The sequence below is a fragment of the Typopeltis vanoorti genome, chromosome 20 (assembly GCF_054136105.1).
Source record: "Typopeltis vanoorti isolate ZY-2024b chromosome 20, IOZ_Tvanoo_1.0, whole genome shotgun sequence".
Lineage (NCBI taxonomy): Eukaryota > Metazoa > Arthropoda > Arachnida > Uropygi > Thelyphonidae > Typopeltis > Typopeltis vanoorti.
Genome location: NC_143568.1, coordinates 74848218 through 74874497, shown reverse-complemented (window position 1 = coordinate 74874497; position 26280 = coordinate 74848218). Strand labels below are relative to the sequence as shown.

General features: G+C 34.7%; 1 protein-coding gene across 2 annotated transcripts in view; it reads right to left on the bottom strand.

The window, feature by feature from the left end:
* LOC150095570 (peroxiredoxin 2-like) overlaps positions 1 to 25629 on the bottom strand; it is a 59226-nt gene extending 33597 nt beyond the window's left edge. Inside the window, exon 1 of one of the 2 annotated variants that reach the window (XM_090410453.1) lies at positions 25473 to 25629. The gene's annotated coding sequence lies outside the window, so the exon portion shown is untranslated. Of the gene's footprint in view, positions 1 to 17172; positions 17296 to 25472 lie in introns of those variants that run through there. The other variant, XM_090410454.1, reaches the window with a different exon arrangement.
* Positions 25630 to 26280: the final 651 nt, after the last annotated feature.

The window sequence follows — 26280 nt, the reverse complement described above, 5'->3', positions numbered from 1 at the left end:
ACCTGCTGAGGTTTTTATTTCCATCTTAAAAAAAGCCTACAGAAATGTTTGTTATCTAAATAAACATTTCTACAGGCTTCCCATTTAGGATAATGTTTTCCAAATTCCTGGCTATTTTCAGTTTCTTTTTAATGTTGATTTTCATATCAAAAATTTGTTGCAGCAATTATTCAATTTACTTAAGGAACCATATAGACGACCGATACTGCATTTATGAAGTAAAGAGCTTAGATTAACTTCTCAATTTTGGTATCGGGTTTAATGCTACTTTATTGATGAATAGCAATGGAGATAATGTGCGCTCTCGTCTTACACCTGATTATTATTACATAACACCTCCAGGCAGTCCAAAGACTCATCAGGGGAGGACACTACTCTACAACTTGCAGTCTCCACAATTCCATGAACTGCAACTACCTTCATCTACCACCGACCACCACTAGTATTTTCACAGACAATCACAAACATCCATGCCCACGGTGGGATTCGAACCCACAGCTTTTGGCTGGAGAGCAGATAAGCTAACCACTCAGCCAACCAGGCCAGCAATTTTGAGTCTCCAATTCCAACTACTGATTTACAACTCAAATATGGTTGTGTATTATTCTGTATAATGTCCTATTTACACCAAATAACTGTAGCATTTTGAACAGCTTTTCTCTTCATGTTCTTGTCATATGCCTTTTTCAGATCTACAAAAAAAGATTTTTTTTTATATTTCCATAATTTCTCAGCTGTGTTCATACAATGAAATCTGATCCTCACATCCACTCACCTAAATCCAGCTTATTCAAGTTGTTTCTCCTCCTCAATTTTTCTTAGCCTATTCAAAGCTATTGAAGTAAATATTGCCTGGAACAATGTGTACAGAAATTCTAATTCCCATTGTTTTTTTTCCTTTCTGACCAGACCTTCTGAATAACACAGAGCAGAGTAGACAAAAAAATTTTAAACCATTAATTTTAAGCCATTAATCCAAAAAAATTTTGGATTAATGGCCAAAGCAACTCAGGTTACAAGGCCTGCATATTATATCTGTTAATGATGTGTTCTTATGGCTGGTTTGTTTTGTGGAATGAGAAACCTAACTTTCTGGGTAGGAAAACCTTGTCACCTCTGTATGAGACTAGCTAACTTGCCTTAGGCTGAAAAGCTCTGACAAAGGTTCTTCACATCCTAAATGGAATTCATACCCATGTCTTTCCAACTGAGAGCATTGTCAAAACCAGCTGAGCTATAGAAGCTCCTCCATATTTGAGAGTTAAATGGTCAAATATCAACACTAGCTGTCTTTCCACATTAAGCTGCAGTCACTTCTTGTTTCACTTAAAGTAATTACTTTAGACATCTAGAATATCTTTAGTTTGTTACCATCAATCAGATTCCTTTTACAGTATTCCTCCCTAATTTTTAACTAGCCTCAAGAACATTTTTCACTTTCACATTCATCTCCTCATAAACACCCACCTTTTATATTTTTAACAGCAACCTTTTCCCAAACTAGCACGTCATTGCACCAACTAGCAGCAGCACTGATACCTTAATTCATAATCATATTCTGTGAGGACATCACCAAATCCAACCTAAAACTTTATGCTGCTTCTATCATATGCTACTTAAGATGCTGTCCGACCACAGATCCGAGACCCTAGTCTGGCAACTTGCCAAGAAGAGTCAATTCATTTTGAAGGGGAAAAAGAAATAAGCTGATGCACTATTGGTCACCAACACACAAAATCACATGCTTAATACATAAAATTTTCCAACTGCTATAACAAGCAAAATAGTTACCACCTTAAAAACTACAATGTTCATAAAAGAAAAATTAATTTTCGAATGTGTAATAATAAACAACTCATCCCACAATACAGATTGATTACCCTATTATCAGAATGGATTCTCCTTCTGACATGTGCAGGAGTGTCAAAGGGTCTCGTATCTGTGGACGTACAGTAGTTATCCCTCAAACTCAGCAATATCACTCCTTGTTTCCATATATTATATCCTCCTCCTTTCCAATACACATTTCTATGATTAATACCTACCGTTAGGACAGCCTTCACACGCTCAAATTTGTCTAAACATTTCACAATGCTTCACATTCTTTGGCCTATAACATTATTCTAATAATTTCAATTTCACACCAAAAACAGCTTCAAAATCTTCATATGTTCCACTATTTTCCATTTTCATTCATAGTGGAAAATTCCTCTGCTATAATTAAAAGCACTCTTCTTCTTTTCATCTTTATCCTTCTGGATTATTTTATATACGTCCATTTCTACTGCTGACCATATATTATGCTCAGACAATGAAGTTTCACTTACATCAATTATCTTTGGATACAGTGACAATGCCACAAATTTCTAATACTCCTTATATTAATATATAAAAATAATCCCACTCAGACCATTCCACAAACATCATCCCTCCTTATTCTGACTGCTACAGAACACCTCCAATGACACCCCCCCCCCCAGTCCCTTCCTTTGGTTTGCATTCACATTACTCATCTTTACTCTTATGCATTCCACTGCCATGCCATAATCACTTTCTCACATCCTTTCTATCCTTCCACAACCTACTTCTCAACCTCTGATCATTTAGCAACATCACTGACTACTCTCAGTAGTCAGTGATGTTGGACATTTGGAACAGTCGCTCCAAATGTCCAACACCCCAATTCATTAGTCAAATGCATCATCATCATACATATTAAGGATTTAGGCCTAGTATGGCCTGTTCCGGCCTTAGAAGTCATCGTTGAATCGTTTAAGAGGATGTCCTGGTTTTCTTTTTCCTAATGGCTTGTACTTTAAGGCTTGTTTTGGTAATCTTTCTGTTTTCATTCTTTGAATGTGTTCCATCCATCTATGTTTATATTTTTTAATTTTTTCAATTACTGGTTCTTGGTTTAATTCTTTCATAATATCTTCGTTTCTTTTGTGATCAAATAGGGTATACTTTGCAGTTTTTCTCATAAACTTCATTTCTGCTGTTGTCAAATTAATCAAATGCAATCCAGTTAAAGCCATTCCATTCTTCCAACTTCACTTCAAATGCATTCTATATATATATTTTCACAAACTGCACATTGTTTGCCTCAACATAATACAACCCACCTTGCCATTCATTTTCTGCTCTCTACTTCTCAACTCACCTATGTTTGGACAACAGGAGGCTAACCACTTTCAGCATTTATCCTTTACCTTCAAAAACTTCCTCAAATCACTTTCCACTTTTTTTCCCCACTATCCAAGTCATTTGTCCCCACAACTACAAATTCTGATACCTGTTCCTTCCATGATAAAGATCAGATGTGTATCAATGTTGCAGCAGGAAAAGGAAAAAGATGTCTTAATGTGCCTGTTACTCATCTTACCAGTTTTCATACAATTCCACACAATCATCCTATGCTTCCTCCCCAATTGCTTCTTTAGACATTTCAAGTGTACATGCTTCATTTAACTCTTCATTTACCATTTCTTGTCCAAGCTATTCTGCTTTTCCATTATTACTGTTTATACAGCACTTCTCTCCATTTTCTGCAATGCTCCAGTTTCACACTTCAACATAACAGTCCATAAACTTACATCAAGGCACCCATAACAATTTTTACAGCATATCCAATGTGAAAAACCCAGTACAAAACTATCAGGTTGACTTTCCACTGCTGGCATGTGCTTTCTTACGGATGCACATTTTTGAAATGTGTCAACTGCAAACAGGAAACCAAACTAATGAAATTAAGTTTTCAGTAATACTCTTCACTTTAACTGCTGAAGCATGCATTCTTGCATTTTACACATGCACACAGCGAAGAGTATAGGAAGGGTCTGATGCAAAAAAATTGTACAGAATGCATATTTCCATTATTTAAACAGATTACATTACGAGAAAATGAGGTATTAATCCTGATATAAAAATTGGCATGTAGATGATAATGCTTAAATCAGATTTTAGTCAAATTAAACACTGCTGTAACAAGAGATATGAGAAGTGTAAAAAAACTACAAGAGCAGGCAGGAATATATAAAACACCAACTGAAATTATCAATGGTGAAACAAGTAAAACACTTCAGTAAAATTTCAGTTATTGATCTCAGAGTTGCATTAGAAATAAAACATAAAATTAACACTGTGAGTAGAACAAATAAGGTACAATGATTACTTACACAAAAAAGAAAAAAAAAGTTAACATAACAGGCATAACACAGCAAGAAAAAGACAAGATTGGATGGGACTGTCTTAGTAACTTCAGCTATGATTCCACAAGGCCAGTTTTCCTTAATGTCTTAAACGTTGATTAGCAGATGTAGAAAAAGATCCATTTCCTTTTTGGCTGTTATCTCAGTCAAAGATCACATTTTGAAGTATACAGAAAAGTTTAATGCAGGTATCTGCATGCAAATTCTCACCTTCACCAGATGGCACAAAAATGGGGTATCAACATATTAATGAGAGCCATTATATTATAAAGTGATAATAAAAGAAAGAAATCACTTACATTAAAGACATTCTTTAAAAAAAAAAAAAAATTACATCAAAACTTACTGAATAGCAATCACAGGCTCCAAGACAAGATGACTAAAAAGTATAAACTATGAAGAGACCAGAAGTTTATAAAAATGTACTGCAACTCTGCAGTGTGTGTCACACTGGACTGATAGGACATTCTGGAGAAATCCATCAAAAAGAACAACTCAGATATGGAGAAAAAGCAAAGCATATAAATCTAGATTGACCTTTCATACCAGTAAAAACAATCAAGTCAATTGGCAATTCACCAAAATATCATACATAAAATTTAATACTTATGTATGCAAATTTAAAGAGTAACAAGATGATATGTCTAACCCAGTGTAATAAAAAAACAAGAATAATGTAAGAATGGATATCAGGAGGTTGTTGAGAAAGATAATAGTGTGATAAGAAAGGTAATGTGTTGCCCAGGTATAACATGATGAGATAAGGAAGAGAGCAAGAATTATTATTACGGGCAACTCCAATTAGTCGATAGACTCATTGAGGGAGGCCCATGTCAAGAACAACTATTCGACATTCACGCAGTATCTATCATACCTTGCCTTGAACTCATTCACAGTCATGGTACCCACAACAGACTTTGGCAGCTTATTCCACTCATTCACCACTCTCCAAGTAAAAAACCTAGCTCTAACATCCTTGCTAACCACACGCTTACCCAACTTCTACGTATGGCCCCTAGTCCTACTACCACCAGTCCTATTCTCAAAAATATCTTCTGAATTAATCTTATAGAAACCCTTCAGTAATTTGAATGTCTCAATCATATCACCCCCTTTTTTGCCTATCAACCAATTTCTGCAACCCACAAATCTTCAACCTGCTCTCATAAGGTTCATTCCATAGACCTGCTATCATCTTGGTCACTCGTCTCTGGATCCTCTCCACCTCCTCCCCATCAAGAAGAATCCTTGGTGCCGATATCTGGGCAGAGTAGTCTAGATGGGCTCTTATCAAGGCTCAATACAGAGGAAGAATAACTTGTTTATCTCTGCTTGTTAAAGTATTTTATTAAAGTATTATGAATGATATGTTAGCATAAATGTGTGAAGAGAAAGGAGTACAGTTTGTTAATCTGTGGAACGAGTTTGAATGAAGAATTGAACTGTATAAGAGTGAAGGACTGCATTTGAATGGTTTTGGTATGAGTTGTTTGGAGAGACTGCTGCTGGAAAGGAGAGTAATAAGTGAAATCTGAGCAAGTAAGAAATGATGTGAAAGAGTGGAACAGTAAGGAGGGAGAGATTCAGGTGGTGCTTATGAATGCTTATGGATAGCAAGAGTGCAGAAAATGAGGGAACAAGTGTGCAGGATAAACATGGAGACTCAGGGTGGACAGGGAACAAAGCATGAGAAAGGTTGATGTCCCAAGAGGATGTGAATGCATGTGTAGACAAAAAAGGGAAGGGGATGACCTGAGATGAAGAGAAAACAGTTGGATTTGGGATGAATAAGAGAAAATGATATGGCTTGAGGAAGGCATGGAGAAGTCGCATCTAATAAGTGGTATCAGTGAAACTTCATATAGATCCAAGAATGAACTGTTTGTATATGATGCTAGAAGTATCAGAAACAAGGAAAATTAAGTGGTTGCATTGAGTTCATTCACCCAAAAATTACTGAAATAAGTGACATGGTGGGATGAGGACAACATCCTAACTGGAATAGGGATTGAAAGGTATGAGTAAGTAAGCAGATGGGGTGTAAGTGATGATAGTAAGAATTATGTCCATACAAGGTAGAGATGCAAGGGATAAATAATGGTAGTGGTTTTGAGGCAGTATGGTGTGAAACAGTGAAATACTTTATTTGATGTTGCTATAGACCTGAGAATGTGGAGGGTAGTGACCAGGAAAAGTATAAGCAAATTATCTAAGCAAATAGGAAAAGGTGGTCATTATGGGCAATCTTAATTACAGAAATACAAATTAGAATTATGAGATAACAAATGGAAGTAAAGAAAATGGGTTTCAACCTACCTCAAGCAGTATGTAACAAAGGGCACATGAGGATTGAGGGGTCTTGGATTTGATCATCTTAGAAGATATTACGAGGTGTCAACTTTCCCTCAAGTTGGTGAGAGTAACTATGAAGTGATTACCTGGGTGGTTGCCAACTATGTGAGGATTTTTGCGAAGGGTATATGTGGAACTACAAGGCTGGTGATTATGGCATGAGCAATGCAAGACGAACAAGGTGACTAACATAGTAAAGAGAAAAGTTATACTAAAAGGAAGCCCAACACTTATCCAAGAAGAATCCTAAGTAGTTCTTTCAGTAATGTGGCCAACAGGAAGAAAATTTCGGATGAATGATATTGCTAGAGAGAGATGATAGCCGCTTGACTAATACAAATGACATAATACAGCTATTTAATGATTCCTATGTTTTATTCTGGTAAAGCAGCTTTATTCCTGGAGGGACAAATGGTTATTTGAAGCACCATTCATTCATTTATTATTATATGGTATTTCCATGTTATTTCCATTGAGTCCAGAGACTCAATGTGGAAAACCCACACTAATGTTTATATACACAAAATCATAATTCTCCTTAAACCCATTCAATGTCAGAAAACTCAACTAAATTCTGACAATCCATTCCACTCATTCAACACTAAAAAATCTAGTCTATGCATCCCTACTAACCACACTCTTACATAACCTCCACAGATGACCTAGTTACCTGACCATTTGTCATTAAAAATTTTCTTTGCATCAAATTTTATAAAATTCCTTTAATATCTTAAGCTTATTATTTCCCTCTTTTCCACCTATCAACCAAACTTTGTAACCCACACACCTTCAACTTATATCCTCAGAGAGCATTCCACAGACTTGTCACCGGCTTATCTCTGAATCTTCTCTACCACCTCAAGAAACCCAGATGACCAAATCTGAGCACAGCCAAAACATCCTAAGAGGGATAATAACTTCCCTATCCTTACTTGTTAGTATGTTTTTCAACATCAAGTAATCCTTTGAGGTGTTTTACCAACTTTTTGCCATATGCTCTATGAGCTTCAACTTCATCCACCATTATCCTCAAGTCCCTAGCTTCAATTTCCTGCAGTTCAGTAACATCAATATGATACACAGTATGTAACCTTTTCAACCTGAAGTGCATAACCCCACATTTTGCAACATTAAATTGATAATTTTGATAGATACTCATGAGTAACCAATGTATAAGCCCATTATTTTCCCATAAATAACATACTAAGATATTAATTATAAAAACCAATGCTTTTCTATATATCAGCAACATTATATTGCCATCATCAAGGATCACAAAAAAGATGTGTATGCAGGTGCTAACACAGGGCAAATCAGACTGAAGAAGGGCAATGAAAATTAGGCCTGGTTCTAAATGGCATCCTGTAATAGGCTAGCGTGGGTGGTCTTGGCCACTGTGCTGAAGATCTGAGGATGACTGCTTCTCAGATTTGGGGCAGTCTCGTGCATTAAAATTTGTTGAAGTTTTTGGTTCAATAACGATTAAAATATCATGGCATAACATAGAAACTATACATTATGAAAAGTGACTGGTGAGAATCTGTGAGAGGAATGATCTATTAAGCAGTAATAGATCATTCCTCTTTCTGGAAAGAAAAACCATTTCAAGAAATGGTCTGTGGTACATTATTCCAAAGTTTAGGATTTAGATAGTGATTTTTTTTTTTTTTTTTTTTTTTACATAACGAAACCTGTGGTGCGATCATAATTAAAAGAAACATGTATTAACCACAGTGAAAATTATTTAATTGTAAATATTTCATCCTAAGTATCTTAGGAAATCATCAGTACAGTAGTTTAAAACAATAATAGGAATAACATACCGTTAGGGAGCATGATTACAATACAATCTCATGAAACGTGCATAACGTGTTACAGAAGTAAAAAAAAAAATAATAATAAATAAATATTAAAAATAATAATAAAATAAATTTAAAAAAAAAAATAATTATTTAACACAATTTTGTATGACAATTTCCCATACTTTAGGAATAGTAAGAACGTCGTTGAGGTTTAAATTTGGGCTTCAGAACTATCTTTGTATAACGTTCATGTTTATATAAAGATCTATGTAAAAGTTTAGATTTTTCCCAATGTATCCTATGGTTTGGATTTTCAATTCCGTGTTGAGAGAGGCCAGATTTCTGCGGTTTAAAAAAAAGACGAATGTGGTCTTGATGTTCCGAGATGCGTTTCTGAATAGAGCAAGACTAGCACTATTCACCAAACCTAGCAAACTTGTTTCTAGAACACCTTGAGGAAAAAATATTCACTTTTGAACCCAAACCAAAATTTTGGTTAAGACATGTCGACGATGTATTTGCATTCTGGGATCATCCCGAACATGAATTACAAATGTTTCTAGATAAAATTAACCTTCTTCATCATCGCATCAACTTTACGTTAGAAAAAGAATCTCCACAGGGTACCTCCTTTTTGGATTTACACATCCAAAGAAAAGAAGACGGTTCCATCGCCACGTCTGTCTTTCGCAAGCCTACATTCACAATTCTTCCACTCATCATCCATCTCAGAAATCTGGCATTATTAAATCGCTAGTTTCCAGAGCACACAAATTCTGTTCCTCTGAAGAATCTTTAAACCAGGAATTAGAAGTAATCAAAAATACAGCCATCCTAAATGGATATAATCCTAAAACAACTCAAAAAATCATCAGTCACTTCTCCACACATCAAACCAGACAGGAAGAAGTCCATAGGATTCCCATACCTTACGTCAAAGGCGTCTCCGAACGTCTTTCTAAAATTATGAAGAAATACAATTTTGGCCCTACTTACAAACCTATCAACCAAATTTACAACTTGTTACCTTCTCCTAAGGGCAAACTCTCACCTTTGATGTTGCGTGGCGTTTATGAGATTCCATGCTCATGCAAATTGTCTTACTTTGGACAGACAGGTAGGTCTGTTCAGAAACGCATCTCGAACATCAAGACCACATTTGTCTTTTTAAACTGCAGAAATCTGGTCTCTCTCAACACGAAATTGAAAATCCAAACCATAGGATACATTGGGAAAAATCTAAACTTTTACATGGATCTTTATATAAACATGAACATTTATACAAAGAAAGTTCTGAAGCCCTACTACACAGACCAAACTTAAAACCACAATGAAGTTCTTACTATTCCTAAAGTATGGGAAATTGTCATACAAAATTGTGTTAAATAATTATTATTTTTTTTTAATTTATTTTATTTATTTTTAATATTTATTTATTTATTTTACTTCTGTAACATGTTACACACATTTCATGAGATTCTATTGTAATCATGCGCCCTAACGGTATGTTATTCCTATTATTGTTTTAAACTACTGTACTGATGATGTCCTAAGATGCTTAGGATGAAATATTTACAATTAAATAATTTTCACTGTGGTTAATACGCATGTTTCTTTTAATTAGATAGTGATAGGAGTTGTTCAGAGAACAGTCTCAAATAAGAGGGTATTAAGTTTTAGAGGATGAGGATATGGATATAAACAAGTTTGTGCAAGGAAAAGCTAGAAGTGTAAGTTGGCTCAAGAAAAGAAATCTAATATTGAATGGAGATCTGAATATTATCAGAAGAGAGGGGGAGAAGTGAGAGCTTTGGTAATGTCAAAGATCATGAAGATCTTTGAAAGACATGAAGTTTTAATTTTAGCACTACATGGCTTACTCTAAAAAATTGTGTGCTGCTGTCAGCAAGAATACAAATTTCATTAATGATGAATGTAAGGGGAAATGAGCAAAAAGCAGAGCCTTAAAGTACTCTAGTAGCAAAAGAAATTAAAAGAAGAAATCCATCTGATATATAGTGAATAACCAAAAAGAAAATCAAACTACCCAATTACAAAAGCACTCAAGGCAGACCATAACATGGTAGCTTGACAAGTAGATTCTGTGTCAGACCCAATCATACCAGGAAATGCCAAAGCAACCAGCACTAGTTTCTGCAGGCACGCCTATCACTGTATTACAAGAGGTGGAAAAGACTGACAAGAGATTAACTGTAGCAAAAATAAAGAAACATGTCACTTAATCACTGATTAAGTGACAAGAATCCAGGAAGCAGATAGTGCTGATAACTTTCTCCACTGTTTTCAAAGACTGAAATGAGAATAATGGAACAAGTTTGAACTGGCTTGAATTGTCCACTTTTGGAGATAAGCAGAAATTGTGCAGTGCACATTGAGTGCAATTGGGGAGATGGAGAGTACTATTGGACCAGGAGACACTTTATTATTATATAGATATTATAATTAAGAGACACCTCTAGGGTGTTAGAGATTCATCGACAAGGCCACATACTATCCACACCAGAAATTACTGGTGTGGGTAGTATGTGGCTTGAGTTGTATTTGATGTCTTCCCGGCAAAAGATCAAGGAGGCATATAGGCTATTAATGATAGAACAGGGAGTCTTTCCCTTGGTCAACCATATAAGAGTTGGGAGAGAAAAGAGCCAAAGATCAGCTTTATCTTTAGATATTATTATGGTGATGCCAACTGGGAAGAAGCCATTCCAAGAAGCAGTGGAAGGGACTAGGATAACATGTCACTTGAATAGATAACACCAATAATTGGTAGACTATTTCTATTCCTACAAATAGCACAAAGTTTAACATGAGTCCAAATAGTGATGTAAAATCTCTCATGATATGCAACTCATGTTCACTTTTACATATTTTTCTAAGGAGATTAAAGAAATGTCAAATTTTTTCTGAAATAATCTTGCATTTGTAATAAATTAACCATGAGCCTTTGTTAAAATAAAGTGGTGCATGACTTGTAACAATGTTTACTCCATGTCTAATTAGTAACTCTAATTCTAAGAATAGCAAAGAATTCTAAGAATTGCCATATATATGGCAATTTAAAAAGATGTGAATTATGACATCGTTGTCTGATGTCAATATGCGACTATATATGGAAGTTTCAAGAGACGCAAGCACGAAATCTGGGCCTATATAAGGCAAGACGTTGAGAAGACTTTGTCTTAGGGTTTTCATCTTCTCTTACCTGGGTCTGCTGCCAGTAATCAAAAGAGACATGCCGTACACTTCTGAATCTTCTACTCTACTTGAGTCTGCCACCATGTGAGGTTCGATGTCGGGAATCGAAAGGAAACAGCTGCACATTGCTGCCATGTTAAGGGTCCTATAGGGCATGGAATAATCAACTACTCGGACAAAGAAGAAATTTGGTGGGAAATCAAGAATGAACCAGCAGAAGGAAAGAAAGACAAGGAGCACTTCCGTGTGAACAAAAATTCATGCAAGAAGCAGTGCTGAACAAGAACTGTAAGCACTTATGTGCTGATTCTGAGCAAGATTATACACCAAGAGTGTGTTTATGTGTACAATCAGATAATGTAAATTGATATTGAAATAAGCTTACTCAAGCTATGCTGTCAGTTTGTGTATATATATGATTAGCAAGATAATCTAGATTGTGATTTAGCTTTAAGTAAATTAGAACTAAGTTTGAATTAGGAAGAACTGAAAATAACAAAGAATTGTAATAAACTATATATATATATATATATATAAATAAACATATATAAACAAACATATATAAACATGAATCAAGCTGTAAATATTCCTCTTTAATTAAATGGTTTGTGAACAACACGTTGAACTGATTCTGTCAATGCACTATCCTGAAAATTTCGAACCTGCATAAGATAAAGTTTAAGTGATCAATAATCAAGGCACAACTAATTAACAGTAAAGATTAACATAAACGGGAATGCTAACAATATCTGCTTTGTCTTTAGTTTAAAATCTTATAATCTCGCACTAAATACATAGTCTAACTGGCACAGTCGTAAAACAAAAATCTGTTAGACTATAGGGCATCAGAAATGAGATCTAGTAGAAATAAATGGTGGCAGTCCACCATTCACAACATCTCACAAAAAGTCACTGTTTATAACAGTGACTTTTCTTGTATGCAAACTAAAACAAGGATCATGTTTACAATCAACTGTGGCTTCTTCCATATCAACTGTACATATGAGAGGTAGAAGAATCCATAGCATATCGGTAGAATGTAGGTGAGGGCTAGAAAAAAAAACTCTTTTTGAAAAAATGGAGGGTGAATTTTTTTTTTCTTAAAAAAAAAATATCTTTCTTTTCTGGCCCTCACTATTGCAAAGAAAAATGCAGATGAAAGAAGAGAAGCAGGTTCAGTGCAGTTGGACTGAAAAACTGATGAGAGCTTCATGTCTTAACAAGCATAGCAGAAAGGATAGAAAGATGGTTGCCAGTCTGGTAGAGCAGTGTCCCAATGAAGTATCAGTTAGAGATCTGAAAGATCATCTGAGATGGTGGCTGAAGTAAATCAGTGAAGAAGTGATCATCTGAATCTCTACTCTAAACAGCATAAAGAATTTTTTTTAGGGAGGTTTCAGATACGTCACCTCAAACATGTGAACAGTATTTTAAGGACAGGATAATTTGGAATTTGTAGAGTTGGTAGCTGGATAGGCAAAAAGTGGCATCCTGAACAGTAAAACAATGGCAAGTTTTTTTGCGTTTTTTTTTTTGTGAGGCTGAAAAGCTATCCACGTAACGTGTTTATCCATTTATTCCTGACATTGGTTATAAATATCAGTTTAAAGAGAAGAAGTCTGATATTGTCCGATTTGTATCACTGAAGATGTTCTTTTTGCAATTAAAAATAAAATAAAAAAGGCAAAGACTGCATTTTGATAGCACTCAAGGCAACCAAGTTATCCTCATTCCATTAAAGAATGGTATGGAAAATAATATAAGGCACTGGCTATAAATCTTGAAGCTTGGGATGTTTGTGCTCTGCAGGGGTTATCAAATGAGTAGGAAGAACAGAGTACTAATATCAAAACTAGACAGAATTATTAGTCAATGAGAGGTCACTAATATAAGACAAAGAGTAAATGATAGAATAGAGCATGAAGCACCCTGCCTTGGTGGAATCCTGTCAATCCACCTGACCCACAGTGAATGATCAGAGAGGAAGTTGGCTACCTAGTCACATGGGATGGAATAATGAATTAAAGGATGGCAATTTACTGAGCAGGCCTCAAAGCCAGACACAATCAAATGATGCTCCAAAGTGTGAACACAGATTTCATTTCTTCTTTCAATGCACATGTCCAATGGTGGGCAACATAGGGGAAGATCTTGTGTAGATCCAGGTTGGTCATTAACAGGTGAAACTCTAATGAAGTTTTTTTTTTTTTTTTTTTTTTTTTTTTTTTTACACCATTCTGAATGGAGAGGACTGAGGTGAAGGTGAATGGTTTGCTTACACTTGGATAAAGGATAAACCAAGAATATAATTTCTTGGCATCTTTAATTTATAGTAGATGCCAAGTAAAAAAAATTTAAAAAAAATAAATAAATAAAAAATAAAAAATTCAACATTATTATAAATGTTGAGTTTTTCAGACCTCCATGGAGTCTAAAGACCATCACGAGAGGTAAAAGCTGTTACACAAAGCTTAAACCGTGCTTTAAACTCATTCAGTGTATCTGCATTAAACAACAATCAGCCAAAGCATTCCACTCTCCATGTAAAGAATCTACTCTTTTTGTCCCTGCTCACACCCTCTTTATAACTTCCGGGTATATCCCCTTGTTCTATTCTTTCCCCTATTCTATGAAAAATTGTGCACATTACACTGATAACAACCCTTTATCAACTTAAATGTCTCAATGATATCCCACCCCACTCTCTTCTTCCCATTCACAAGACTGAAAACTGCATTCCATCTGTCATATTCCACATACCAAAGACCAGTTACCACCTGTATCTTCTCTGATCCCTTTCCAAAATGTCCTCATCACCACCATGAAATCCAAGGGACCAAATCTGTGCAGTCATCCATGTGAGGCCTGACCAAAGTCTTATACAATGGAACCAGAACCTCCTTATTTCTACAAGTTAAGGTCCTCTGCATCATTGCCATAATCTGATGTGATGTCTTCACAACTTGTGCAATGTGACCTCTGAGCTTCAGATCCTTGTCCACCACCACCACCACTCCAAGGTCATATCTTAATTTCCTCCAAAATTTCCCCACCAAGTGTATACTTTGCATCTTGTTGTTGCCTACCAAATTTCACACCATTACACTTTGCAACACTGAATTGACAGTTCCATACTGTTTCCCACTCATACAATCTATTCAAGTCTATTTCTACAAGTTAAGGTCCTCTGCATCATTGCCATAATCTGATGTGATGTCTTCACAACTTGTGCAATGTGACCTCTGAGCTTCAGATCCTTGTCCACCACCACCACCACTCCAAGGTCATATCTTAATTTCCTCCAAAATTTCCCCACCAAGTGTATACTTTGCATCTTGTTGTTGCCTACCAAATTTCACACCATTACACTTTGCAACACTGAATTGACAGTTCCATACTGTTGCCCACTCATACAATCTATTCAAGTCCTCCTGTAAAGCCACATCTGCTTGATTTCACATCACTCCCCCCAATTTTGGATCATCTGCAGTCATATATCCCAACATCATTAATATACAAATTCAATAACAATGGTGCTGAAACTAACTCTTGTGGCACACCACTAGTGACTTTTTTCTTTCGAGATAGTGCCCCATACACAACTTGCTGATCCAACAGCCATTCACTAGTCTACTCTACTCACTAGTCTATCATCCAATCCCATTTGCTTCAGTTTAGTGACCAACTTTGGTGTGACAATTTATCAAAATTTTTAAACTTTTTTTTTGTCTTACTTTCACAGGTGTGACTGCTGAGATCAGTTTTAATACAAATGAAATCACTCAACATAATCAAAAACTAATGAATCATTCAAAAATGGTCAAATAGCCAATCTTACATTTCGTTGCTACCTCAATCCATAACACATGATGCTACCTGCTACATCTGATGTCACTAGACCAGTATAAAATTATGTTAATTTAACAAATACACAACATGGAAAAAAATTATAATTAAAGTATATAGTAGCATAGGCAAGCTTTTTTTTTTTTTTTTTTTTTTTTTTAACTACCAAAACAGAAACAGATGAAACAGAACTTTTCACAACACTTCAGCACTCCATTAAACAGGCTGGTGGTCTGACACTGGTTTTATTTGTGCTTATCTCCTAATCCATTGGTTGATTAGTTTGAAACACAGAAGGTTGTACAAGTATGATGGGTTACATTTAGGGATAATCACAATTTACATACATGTGAAATTTATAATGAGAACATGCAGACTATAAACAAAAAACACTATTCTGTTGGTTGGGAGGAGATGCTGCATGTAGTTGAGGATTAAGTAGGGTAGCAAGTTGTGCATGGTGAGGTGGTGTATCCTACCACAATGAATCCTTGGATTTCTTAGAGGTGTCACCCAATAATAGTAATCTGTTTAGCAGAAGATGCAAAGAACTCATGTTTCAGACACATATTTGGTACTTTAATTACTCCATGCTTCGGTGCAATTAAATTTCTGCATGTCAACTAACGGCGAGCTAAAAAGGTGCTTTGATTTAACCTCGACATTATTTCCAGACTAGCAATTAACATTAATATAATCTTCTGTTGTACATCTTACTAAAACAAACGTGTATATGTAGTGTTAATCTTCCAGATTAGAAGTGAACTGTCATTTTTGTATTTTCGCTTTAATACTTTTATCAAATACATCTATTGAGCATTTACTCTCATCTCCTAATTCTAAATCAACAGCTATTTTGAGGTCAGCAAATAGTATCAGTTTATAATTTTTCCTGTTATAACTTTTTTTTTAGCAAGATGAACAAGTGGTGTTCATATTGTCAGAGCTGAATTCTTTGTCACTTTCAAAGCTGAAGCTATTTTAATGTCTTCAACACAAGCGAATTGTAAACATATTACACATTAGTACTGTAAGTAGATTAAAGGGTTAAACTGGGAATCCTCATAGATGCCAAACAACTTTTTTAGGCTGTTTCAGAAAAATGGAAAGTCGCTTGTTACCTCAAACATCCACAGCAGTATTATTAATGATATCAGCTATTCAAACCCACAGCTTATTTAGTACTTTTCACTGCTATTTTTTAAAGTAATTCATATACCCACAGATTATGCTAAGAAATAGTTGATTTACATGTTTTTCCAGGAGTTTTTTAATGCACAATTAATCCATTCAAGTGAAGCCAGTCTCAGTACCGTCACCTATGGAATCCATACAATTGAATCTCGTTACAAGAACCTTCATAACGGATTTTTCGAACAAAGGCGTCTTGATTCGATTTCATTGCATCAATGTAAAATAAGTTACTGCATTAGAAAAGAGCGATTTTTTATTACTAAATAAATGCCCTCCTAGATTATTGTGACAACTGTATTCTGGTAATGAATTATGCTAAGTCGGCTAGTAGATTTCTTAGATGCTCGCTCATCCATACTAGGTTCCTGGAAATAACAAATTGCAGTAACTGGTTGATTATCAGTCTAACTTGTAAAATGTGTTATTGCACACACACACACACAAAAAAAAAAAAATCGATTTCAAAGCAACTATCATAATTAGCTACAGTACAACTTTAAATATCGAGAATATTAAAAGTAAACAACAAAAAAAAATTGCATTATCTATCTCACCTTTAATTTTCAATAAAAACCACCTAACAAAAGACTGAAACACAGGAGATTTTCACGCCGAAACGAAGCCAACCAATGCTTGCAAAAGACCCGCAAGACTGAATGCTATGTAGTCTCTTTATTCAAACTTACTATCTACGCTAGCGCCACAAGCTTCAGGTATATGTCACGCAAAACACACCCACCCAGACTTTAATAGGTATTTTTCATCTTAAGCAGCATCATGCAGTAACAATCTATCCAAGGACACGTATACACTGTAAGTACAGTGTATACGTGTTTGGATAAAATATAAAATTTAAAAAAATTAAACATGAAAAAAAATTATTTATTATCGATAAAATTATACAGTTTAGTATAATTCAAAATTACCTAAAAATAAAATCAATTCTTCTTGTTTTGTTTCGAGCGAAAAGGTCAATAACTTTTTCCTTGATGTTTGTGTGACTGTTGAAGAATTTTTTCTCCGTTGAAATCATCGCAAGTGCATTTAACCTATCCTGATTCATAGTGCTCCTCAGAAATGTTTTTATTCTCTTTAATGTTGAAAAACAGCGTTCAGTCTCTGATATAGTCATAGGAATTGTCAAGCAGTGGCTGCCCGTACATAAGCACTGCGACACTGCAGTACCCCCAAGGAAAAAATGAAAAATTTAAATTTTGTTTGTGTTTATAAATAATAACAATGCTTACAACATTATATAAATGCAATATAACATGTTAAAGGTGACAGTTTATGTTTTGACATTGATTGAATAGTTAATAATTGGAACTGTTCGATTAACGCTTTAGATCAGCGCTTCCCAAACTGTGGGCCGCGGTCCCCCTTGGAGGCCGTAGGTTTTGTTGAGGGGGCTGTGAAATAATGAAAACGAATTTAAAATGTTTTAAGACTAAGTAAATTTTTTTATTTTAAAAGAAACGTATTTAACTTTTATTTAATATTTCTTTTTTGTTATTTTTTATATTTTAATATCAAGAACTGTTGATGTGACTTTACATACATATCAAAACATTTTATATTATCACTATCACCCGAGCTAGTTTTCTGTTACCAATAAAAGTTTCGCATATACTTCACACATGAAAAAAAGCTTAAACAAGTTCATGTGGGGAGATAGTAACTCGCTTGCAGTGGTAAACAACATGCCGTCCCTTAACAGCCACTATACTGCGGAGGCAATAAAAACAAGTACTTTTATTGTGCCAGTGAATAAGGTATGAGCAGTCTGTGTAAGATATTTCTCAACAAATAGTGTAATTAGAGACAACTGGGATAAAAACACACTAATCACATGTCCCCTCATACAGAAACTAGTCTGTATAGACTGAAACAAAACCATATGTTGCATGAGCAAACACAATATCTAACTAAAAACTATTGTTATTAATTAGATGTGTGTGAGTTCGGTTTCCCAAGGCAGCAATAAAATTCAACCGAACGTGTTAAAATTCGTAAAAGTGTTAAAACTAAGTAATATATATACACATAATGAATATTATGGCAGTTTCACATATGGAATTTGGTTGAAGAAAGTTAGCATTTCAACTCAATTGTCAGCTATGCCTTTATCTTTCGGTTGCGCGATCTTTTGTTACTACCGCACCAATCATATGCACATTTTAATAACCTGCCTTTGCTGTCTGTTTCGTGTTAGGCTTAATTACCGTAAAGGGAGAAAAGTCACAAAAGAGAAAAATGTTCCTGGTCCGGGGATTCCCTTATTCAGGTAATATGCACTAATTTCATCTCATCAGTCTGTGGTGTGCCAGTATCGGTGAGTGGTGACATTATTTGATATATTCTACGTTAAAAAATTTAACCCTGAGATGGATAAGTGGCTGATAAAAAATAAAAAAAATAAAAATCCCGCGAACAATCAGAAGAAGCAGAAACATACTCAAAAAAAAAAAAAAGGACAGTATTTCATATTTTACCAGACCAGCCCGCATCGTCTTCAGAACCAAACGGTAAGAGGCAAAAAATGTAATATATGCATTTGATTTTTGCAATATTCGCTGTGTATGTTTTGTATTGAATATAAATACAATAAATATTACAATAATATATCTCTCTATTACGATTTTGTTTCGAGGGGGGCCGTGAAATATTTTAATTTTTGCAAAGGGAGCGACATCCAGAAGTTTGGGAAGTACTGCTTTAGATTACGAAACAAATGCACTGCGATCTAAGGCCGATATTTAAGACTCTAAATCAGTGGTCGCCAAAGTGGTCGATATAACATTGTTAGGGGGTCGACAGAAAAATATAAGACATCATTGTACAGGTAATATTTAATTCGGTTAACTTGAATTATCTCCATCCTGAATGACAACGCAATTAAGAGTGAATCGTGGGAACATTGACATGAATAGGACCTGTAAGATGGAGCAAGGTCATGAAAATAGTTACAGAGGCCAATCAAGTGGGCCAAAATGACGTATTTACCAACAAGCGTCTTTTTTGCTTATCCTATTATAATTACGTAATAGTAAAACAGAGGGGGGGGGAGGTCGATAAAAAGTCAAGAAACTCTTGAAGGGGTCGACGGTCAAAGAAGTTTGGCGACCCCTGTTCTAAAAAGACTTTAGAACAGGGGTCGCCTGTTATCTATAATAAATAAATAATTATTTATTTATTATAGATACCAGGCTGAATTATGACGAGTGTCATTGTTGAAAATATGAAAAGAATTATATGTTTTCAAATTATCGTTACACAAAACAAATGCTGCACTGCGTTCTAATGCCGATAGCGAGCTTGTCATTGCTATTGATACGAAACTTTTATTATTGGTGTTTGTTCGTGGTAAGGATGAAATATTTTTAATAAAGCAATTTTTAATATGTAAATTTATTTATTAATAAATTCGTTACTGATTAGGGGAAAAAAAAGTTTTTTTTTTTTTTTTTTTTTTTGTATATGCAGCATCCCCACTTAAAATTTTCACCAGATGCCACTGTAATGTCAAGAGAAATTTTATCAATACAGTAATTTCACTAAGAACACAATCTAAATTATTTTCTGTTATAAATTTTAACAAGTCAATTAATTTACAAGAATCATGCATATCGGGTCTACTGTAGAATACTGGAAGTTCAGTTTCAAGTTTTTCTTTGTTGATCATGGAAAATAGTTCGTAGTGTTTATTGTGTTTACGGAGTAAACACGATAAGCACTACGAACACTACTACTACTGGCGCAAACTGCATATAAACAACAGTGGAACTGCGCGAAGGGCAGTGCCGCATTACACTAATAGCTCGTATCTCACTATGACGTGCATATACTTGCGCGCGTAGCAATATGACAGTACTGCTAGAGTCCTTCGCCCTCCTAAGTGCTAAAAGATGGATTTTTATTATTTTTTATACAAAATAAGAGAATTTTATAGGATTGTTGATGATAAAATTAAATATTACAAGTAAATATAAATAAATTAATAAATATATTTATATATGGAGAAAAATTGGGGCTACTTCAGTTCCGTAATACCAATGCACGAGTCGCCCTGTGTATTATAGACACGTATATACTAATATATATTAATCTAGTATACTAGATTAGCATACGGTATAATACAAACAATAATGATTTGTTGTTTTAAGGATACTTGCGACATAAGACTGAATGATATAATCACGTAATCACAAGAAAGATATTTATTTAACCAAATATTTCGGTCTGGAAATAGCAGACCATCGTCGGTGGTATTACAAGAACAGTTTAAAAAATATACAAGCTAGAATACTAACAATAGATCGTTGAAATTAGAACATGCCGCGTGATGTTATATCACTAAGTATGAAACGAAATATTTTGAAGTAGAAACATGATTGAATTTGCTATTAAAAAAAAAAAAAAAAAAAAAAAAAAAATATTTTGAAGTAGAAACATGATTGAATTTGCTATTAAAAAAAAAAAAAAAAAAAAAAAAAAATATTTTGAAGTAGAAACATGATTGAATTTGCTAAAAAAAAAAAAATTAATGAGTAATCTTGATTAGGCTTTCCCAGATTTTTGATATAGATATGCAGTCATTACGATTCAGGTTGGGATGATGGAGCAAGGCCTCCACGCTTTCCTTGAACAAACGTTCGAACCTATAACGGGATCTATGTAAGAGGCGCGTTTTGGACCAAAGGATGCTGTGGTCAGTTTCAATCCCGTGTTGAGCCAAACCAGACTTTTCAGGTTTATTGTGAAGAATGGATGATTGATGTTCTTGGATTCTTTTTTCAAGAGAACGTCCAGTCTGTCCAAAGTAAGAGAGATCACAGTTGCAAGGAATTTGATAAACTCCAGGAAGAGATAAAGTTGAGCGTTTGTCTTTAGGAGAAGGAAAATGAGAAGACAATTTGTTAATAGGAGAATACGTAGCTGTTAAATCATATTTCTTCAAAATTCTTGCGATAGGTTCTGAAATACCGGAGATATAAGGAATAGGTACTCGACGTATTGAATCTTTGTTGTTTTGTGGAGGATTATAAGATGTAAGAAGACGTTGAATACTTTTTTCAACGTGTATATAATATATATATACATATATGTATATAATATGTATATATATTATATACATATATATATGTATATATATATGTATATAATATATATTTATATACGTGTCTATAATACACTTTCTACTATCCAGCAACACATGAAACTCAATGGCTTTTCTGAAAAAAGTATTCAACGTCTTCTTACATCTTATAATCCTCCACAAAACAACAAAGATTCAATACGTCGAGTACCTATTCCTTATATCTCCGGTATTTCAGAACCTATCGCAAGAATTTTGAAGAAATATGATTTAACAGCTACGTATTCTCCTATTAACAAATTGTCTTCTCATTTTCCTTCTCCTAAAGACAAACGCTCAACTTTATCTCTTCCTGGAGTTTATCAAATTCCTTGCAACTGTGATCTCTCTTACTTTGGACAGACTGGACGTTCTCTTGAAAAAAGAATCCAAGAACATCAATCATCCATTCTTCACAATAAACCTGAAAAGTCTGGTTTGGCTCAACACGGGATTGAAACTGACCACAGCATCCTTTGGTCCAAAACGCGCCTCTTACATAGATCCCGTTATAGGTTCGAACGTTTGTTCAAGGAAAGCGTGGAGGCCTTGCTCCATCATCCCAACCTGAATCGTAATGACTGCATATCTATATCAAAAATCTGGGAAAGCCTAATCAAGATTACTCATTAATTTTTTTTTTTTTTTTAGCAAATTCAATCATGTTTCTACTTCAAAATATTTTTTTTTTTTTTTTTTTTTTTTTTTTTTAATAGCAAATTCAATCATGTTTCTACTTCAAAATATTTCGTTTCATACTTAGTGATATAACATCACGCGGCATGTTCTAATTTCAACGATCTATTGTTAGTATTCTAGCTTGTATATTTTTTAAACTGTTCTTGTAATACCACCGACGATGGTCTGCTATTTCCAGACCGAAATATTTGGTTAAATAAATATCTTTCTTGTGATTACGTGATTATATCATTCAACAATAATGAAAGCGAATGTTATATTTGAATTACTCAAAGGTGTAAAATTTGGAAGAGGAGAACGAGGCTTACCTTTTTCGTTTACAATAAAGTTGCCCATTGTAAATATTGGCAAAAAAGTTATAAATTTATCGAAAAATATATATAAAAACTGGCCTACCACGTCAGTTTACACTTCACGCATGCAAAACAGATGAAACTCAGAAAACCAACGGCGACTAATGACAACGTTCAATTGGATTGGTTGACATAATAACCAATCACAGCCTCTAGGTGCTATTGCCTCTGAGCTCACCCATTCTCACCTGGTGAGAGGTTTAAAACGAGTAGAACTAACGTTCAAATAGTTTTAAACCGCTCAGACCGCTGCGCCATCTATACATCTTTTTAAAGGGCTCAAAGGTGTATGTATTTTGAAAGCACACCCTGGCTATTAACGCGAATATGATGCAATGTTTACGCGTCGAAAAGTGTTCTCTTCATCAAGCATTACTATATTGTGTTTACTTTTAGGAATCACGGGAATAATACAAAAATATAATATCGCTGATATTGTTTTCCGGTGTATGAGCACTGCACACCTGGAATATTCGCCCCTGATTTATATATATATATATATATATATATATATATATATATATATATATATATATATATATATATATATATATATATATATGTCACGTTTTTTTCAAGTTATTTGAAACGTTTTAAAACTGAGGGGAGAACCGGCCTACCAGTCCAGAACTCGGGGGGGAGTTGGGCGCCAGGGGGAAAGAGCCCCCTAGTGTATATATATATATATCCATGCAGCCTCAAAGTTATCGTCCCATAAGTCTGATTTCTAATTTGGGCAAAATAGCAGAAAAAGCTATCCTTTCCAGAATTCAACTTTCAGTAAAAAATTATACATCCTTCAGAACAGTTTGGTTTTCGCCAGTTTCACAGTACCACCCAACAAATTCATAGACTAATCATTACCACAAGTTACAATTGGAACCAATACACCGGAGCAGTTTTTCTTGACTTAGAAAAGGCGTTCGACAAATTGTGGCACTTTGGACTACTATACAAGTTGATTTTAGCTGGCATTCCATTAGATGTAGTCCAAATTATAAAGTCATTTCTTAGTGGCAGACGAATGCAAGTCAAACTAAATGATATATTATCTACCCAGCGACGAATCTTGGCAGCAGTGCCTCAACGGTCCCTACTGACACCGATACTTTTCATGATTTATATGGCGGACATTCCACACAATCCAATGTCATCTATCATTGCCCTATACGCAGACGACACAGCTATACTAATCAGATCTATTAAACCGCACCTTGTCACCAAGAAACTGCAAGAAAACCTGCGTAGATTAGAACACTGGTTCTCGGAATGGAGATTGCAAGTAAACCCTCAGAAGAGTATCGCCATGCTCTTCACTAAAAACTCAATATCTCCCAAAGATAACATCTTCCTATTTAATATCAAGGAAATTTAATATCTGCTTTCCCTGGAAAGCAGAAGCCAAATATCTGGCTGGGTGTACTGCTGGACAGAAAACTAACCTTCTGTCCACATATAAAAGCCTCATGTACAAAAGCATCAAAAATCATTGCACAGCTTTACCCTGTGATCAATAGGAATAGCAAGCTGGATACCAAAATAAAACTGCTCCTTTATCAGTTGATGATTCGACCCATTATTACTTATGCATCCCCAGCCTGGAGCCACACCTCAAGTTACAAATATCCTCAAACTACAGAAAATGTAAAACAAATGTCTCCGCATGATCTTAAACGCATCATGGTATATCAGAAATGTCCAACTCCACCGGGATACAAATATCCCCTACATCTACTCTTCCCCGCAGTCTTCAGCAGTAAAGTTCTTCTCAGCATCTCTTCACATCCAAATGAATTAGTGCAACAAGCAGCAAATTACGATGAAACAGACTTCTCCAAATATAGGAGACCCAAGCCTATCCTACTTCCAAATGAAGATCTTTAAATCCACCCACTCAGGCAGATTTCAGATTTTAGAACATTCTAGTTTATTTCAAACGCAGAAGTGTCAAGTAAAATTATGATATTATTCGTGCAACTTTGCGATCATTAATGTTTACGACTCTAGGCATGCGCAGATAACATCGTCGAAGTCTGAAGACAGTCTATAACAGAAGAGCTGGCCGTTCGCCGTTTATTATTTTGCTGTAGTACATGAATATAGAGGCAGTCATGTCTATTAGTTTGGTGTTACAACTGCGCATGCTGTAAGTTATGAAGATCCGTGACTGTACGGTTGAAAAGCTAATACTTCAACTTTTAAATAAAGGAAAATTGCATAATGTACCTGAAGCCAAGCTGTAAATAGCGCTGATATAGGCTTAGCTAGTTCTCGTGAGTGGAAGTGACTTGATGAAAATCGAAAAGAAATTATTATAAAAATCAGAAAGAAATACAAAAGGAATTATGTTACATTTCTCTTTTTTTTTTTTTTCATATTTTGTCATATGTAGTTACGTTCCATTTTGTAAAATAAATGGATATCAATTTGCGGACAATCATGCCGACTCTAAAACTTATAGGATGAAATGGCTATTTTCTTTACATGAGAATAATAAACAGAGAAAAATATCGATATTTACTATCTTATCATGATGGCTTCCTTAAAATAAAAGTATAATAATTGCTATTATTATAAGAAAGTTCTATAATTTAATTAAAAATTTTACTTATTATTAATTTTGAAAGATCTCTATAGAAACTCGTAGAAAGTTGGTTATAACACCTACCTGAAAACGAGTCTCGCAGTAGCTTAGAAACTTAACGGGAAAATGAAACCAAGTATCCGCCGCTTACACTGTCAGTTCCCGAAATGACCGAGATATCACTTTTAAACTTATCTTTATCTCTTCTTCATAAAGTACGAGTACATAAGCCTCTGGGTATTTCTGAAACAGGATGAATCACGCCACACCCATTCACAAATGCTTTTCCTGGTTGATTTCGTAGAAATAATGAGAATTATGGGATGTACTAGTATTGCAAGTTTTGAAATCCATAGATAATGTAATATAAATGTAATATCCGGTTTAGTAAGAAGCCAGAGAAAGCCAGAGCTTGTGCAATGCTTTCAAATTAATTTTCGAACATGCTAAAATGAGATTTCGAATTCCTTTGGAAATAGGTTACGTCACAAGCCATTTTTTCTGATACAGGAAAATCTCTCTTTATATCCGTTCCTGTACAGGTCAGTGAATTTTTGCTTAGTCATGGCTTAACGAAATATTTCAGCAGTTTATTTTCTCGACATTATTTGCAAATGTCATCTGTTGCGTATATAATAAAATGTTAATACGTATGAGAGTAAATGCCAATGTGTCTTAAGACTCCATGAGATTTTCGGATAATAATAATATAAAATCAGGATCAACTAAAGATGGGAAGAAAGATGCGATGTATCAAGATCCCAGATATTTGAGACCCTAAAATTTTAGAAATGTTTAGCGGTTTTAAATTTTAGGATTTTTGAGGTCGAATATTTTTTCAAATATTTTTCATTGCATGAAAAATATTTGAAAAAAAATGTATATATATTAT